Genomic DNA, 4241 nt, shown 5'->3' on the forward strand with positions numbered 1-4241 from the left:
CAGAGTACATCAATCCGAGTGCTTACTTTCAGACAATTTTGTTGTTAGGATATTATGCACTGGACTTCGTTGTATTATCCCCGACATCAGCCGGACTGATAACAAAATGATTAACAAAATGATGTTATGAAAGCCAAATAGAATCTTCTGGCAGATTTGTTTTGACTAAGAAGTGCTTGTTAGATTGGGAAGCAGCAAAAGAACGGGGCTCCGCTTCTTCACATCTGATATGGCGACGACATGGACAGCGTTCATTACTCAAAGAAGCGTCCTTGGAGGTCGATACTGCGGTCTTCCCGCAGGTCTTCCATAAACTTTAGATCATGGCAGCCTGCTTCAGTCGAGATCCAAAGTTTTTGAGGAACTTCTTAAGCTTTCCATTCACAGTATTCATCTTATTCTAACTTCATCGGCAATTGCGTTGGAGTGCCTTTGGTATTGTCATTTGCACTCAGCAAAGGTAGGGAAAAAAACAAAAACAAAGACGGTGGAATAAGCAAAACATGAAAAAAGGTGTTTGCAAAATGTGCACGACAGCACAATGATTCAATTGTAATTATTGTTGTTTAGCATATCAACGGCTAATCCATTTTCTGGATTCATTAGGAGGTGCAAGTTTGGAGCCCTGCAATTTATGCAAAGAAGCACACTCCAACGCTGCTTTTAATGAAATGAATTAGGAAAATGTGATTCGTGATTTGATGACCAAATAGTTCCTGAGTAATGCCCCGCTCCCCCCGTGCCTCATTCCAGTGCTGAGAACACGTCACAGCGAAATATTGTCTAATAAGAGATACACAGGAAAGCCCTAAAGCAATTCTTTGGTAATTGCTGCTGCTGCCTAAAATGAGTCTCCGGGACCAGGCTGATTAGCTTTTTTGTGTTTTCTTTTTTTTTTTCTCCTTTCTCCACTGTAAAGGCACCTCCATCAGGCAGGCAGGCAGGCAGGCAGTCACTCAATGGGCGGAATGACACTTTCACATTCAATTAAGCCTGACTGAATGTTGCTGTGTCCCGCCGTACGTTTCTCAACTCTCCAGACTCATCCCAGCTCCAACTTACTTGACGTTCAACTCACTTAACTTCAGATTGCGATGATTGACAGTCACTGGCATTTATGGACTGTGTGAAATCAAACACAAGGAAATTCGACCGCCCGCCCGCCTGCTCTTGTTAAATATTGAGCGCTATCTATAATTAAAGTGATATGAATATTGAGAAGTAATTACATTTCTTTCTCTTCATCTCCCCTGTTTTCTCCCATGGGAACTTGGGTAAATGTCTATGCATGTGACCGATTTACTCGTCGAGCAGTTTAGTGCGCTGGCGTGCCATCGCTCCATTGTTTGATAAATGGACACGGTTATAATTACCAATAAGCATGGTCGGTTGTTTGCGAGACGTCTGAAAGTGGTCGGTGGCAGAAAAATGTTTGGAGACTGCTGCTCGAACATGTGCGAGTCAATTCGTGATGGAAAAAAAAACAAAAGTCATTTTGAGGGGGAAACTGAAATAAAGTCATTGCAAAAGAATGCCAAGCCTCATTTATTCATCTGTGTCCATATTGTACCAATCATATTGAAGCTCGAGGGAGCAGCAGCAGCGGCGGCTTGTAGAGTTCAAATAAAATTCTGATTTGAAAAATAATCAATGAAACATAAGTTTTTGGTTTTTTTTTAAATCAAAAAATAAAAGCAATGCACTGTTTCTGGTGGCTAAGTGTTGAAGGTTTGTTGGAGTGCCGCTAGTACAAATAAAGCAAAGTGTGATACTGGAGATAAGTCGCAAAGACGTCGGTATTAATGTGAAAACAAAAAGACGTGACCGTGAGGCTGGCACACAAACGACACTTGAATCCATCTTTCAATTTACACCCGATGAATGGAACTCATCACGACATCATCCGGCTAATCACAACTGATTTGTCCTTGTATATTCAACGGGCCAAAATTTGAATCTGCGATGATCATGGGGAACTGGACGGTCCAATGTCGGGAGAATTATCTGTTTTCTTTTCTTCTTGAAATAGGAGAATGAGCAGTGCTGGTATTGATCTTCAAGGAGCTCCTTTTGTTCTCTCAAGTAATAAAGAAGGCTATAGATTTATCGGTGGGCGACACGTACCTTTGGCCTCGCCTACTCTGCTCTGTTTTGTTCCACTATGTGGACCCACGAGAACAAGAAAAAAGTTGGCCTTTTTGTGAGCCTTCAACCGTACCGCTGCTTAATGTACAACCACACAATACTACGTGTCATTAATAGCCTAGCTTTCCGAAGAAGCATCGATTGGGTCGAGTGCATTTCTCTTCAATTTCTTTTTCCTCTGCACTGAGTGTCTCCTTTTTGCGGATTCGAATAATGTGGATTTTCTTATGGCTCTAATGTAAAAGCCGCATTTCATTTTGAGTGATCGTAATAGGGGCTGAGCAATCACAATTGCCATATAAACAGAGCACAATGACAGAAGGAAGTGAAAAAGCGACTCTCGGTTGTTGCGCACATTGAAAGACTGCTAAAAGCACAAAATGACGAGTAGACTTGCTTTGGGGGCGGTGTGATGTAAATTGCTTGATGTGTTCTAACAGATGAAGAACGACTTGTTTCAGACAAATTTTCAGGACAAAACTTGACCGTGTATTTGGGATGCCACAGGTAAGGAATGGTAAGCATTGGTAAGCACGGGTAGCCAGTCATTAACCGGTTGGGTCAGTGACATTTCTCAACAGATCTCTCAATTAGTCTCGGGGGTGAAATCGCTCGCGCCTGGCCCGCTCGCCGTGACTTTGAGTATTGCTGAGGGTTCCATTTTCAACCTTCATGAATCTTTCATGCCATCCTCGCTCGTACTTTTCACATTTGTCAGAAGTAGATTACATAATTGGCAACACTTTAGTCGGAGCCACGGCATCAAGTTCACACATCAACCTTCATAATATTTCATTGGGTATTATATAGTTGTCAAACCCAAGGTCCGGGGGCCAGATGCGGCCTGCCACATCATTTTATGCGGCCCGCAAAGACAAATTGTGCATCAACTTGTGTCAATACTAAAATTAAAAATTGCCTTTACTTTAAAAAAAATAAAGACATTGCTAGCAATTTTTATTACCATTCATCTTTTTAAAATATTTGAACAGTTTTTACTAGTCCCTGGTTTCAAAACTAGTTATTCATGAATTTGGTATATACTGTATACTGTATATACACATATATGTATAAGGCAGTGACAGTCATAATGGCCCTCCGAAGGAAACTTTGACGACGAGGTAGGTGGCTTGCGACAAAAATGAGTTTGACGCCCCTGAGATAAGCCAAAGAGAAACATTTTGCTGGGTTTTAACCGTCACGATGAGATGTGTTGCTGAATATTGAGTGAATTTTGGCTTTTCAGTCACTGAATGACTGTTTTGAGAGCTTGGTTCTGAAGGTCAAACACGGTTTTGTTTGGGTTCAGATGAGGAGGCCACCACTCATGTGCTACAGTGTCACATGGAAACACTTCACTTGAGGACAATTTGTGTCAGAAGTCTACACATCCATTTGCCTGCTTCTGAAAGGGTGGAGAAAAAAATAAAAGTTTTCCTGAATATTGTTGAGCAAGTGTTCCACTATGGCATATCAAGTACCGGATTGATATACATGGTCAAACTGTTTTTACCATGCAAAGAAAAGAAATAAAACTGCCAAGGGAAATGATATTGGCCCCATAATGAAAGCAAAATGTATCAAATGTTTACCTAAAGTCATTTGAGTTGAGAGTCATCCGCTTGGTGCGGGTGCAGCTCGCCATGATTCATTGCTTTTGGAGCCTTTCCATAGTTGCATGTTGGATGCCACTCTGCACAGCATCCATTATGCTCGCTAAGTGGAAGGCAAAAAGCTCCGTTTGATGACAGTCGTTCTGACCTTTAAATGTCTGCCAATATATGGCATTTAAAACTGAAAATACCACCTCTTATGCCATAAATCATCAATTGGGGAGGACGTCGCACTGAATATTTGCAACAGAATTTGTGTTGGGATGGATTCAATGCATTCCAGTATTTTCCTAGCAAAATTCTTTAGTAACATTGCGGAGGATGACAATTTTTCTCAACATTTCTCTACATATTTACGATGAGCTGACGACAAAGCTGCATATCTGTTGCCTACACATGTAACCAGTCTAAAAAAAAAAAATACAATCTGAGCGACATTTCAAATTGGAGCTTCGGCAAGAAAGAAATGGGAAAATCAGTCCA

The sequence above is a fragment of the Syngnathus acus genome, chromosome 4 (assembly GCF_901709675.1).
Source record: "Syngnathus acus chromosome 4, fSynAcu1.2, whole genome shotgun sequence".
Taxonomy (NCBI): Eukaryota; Metazoa; Chordata; class Actinopteri; order Syngnathiformes; family Syngnathidae; genus Syngnathus; species Syngnathus acus.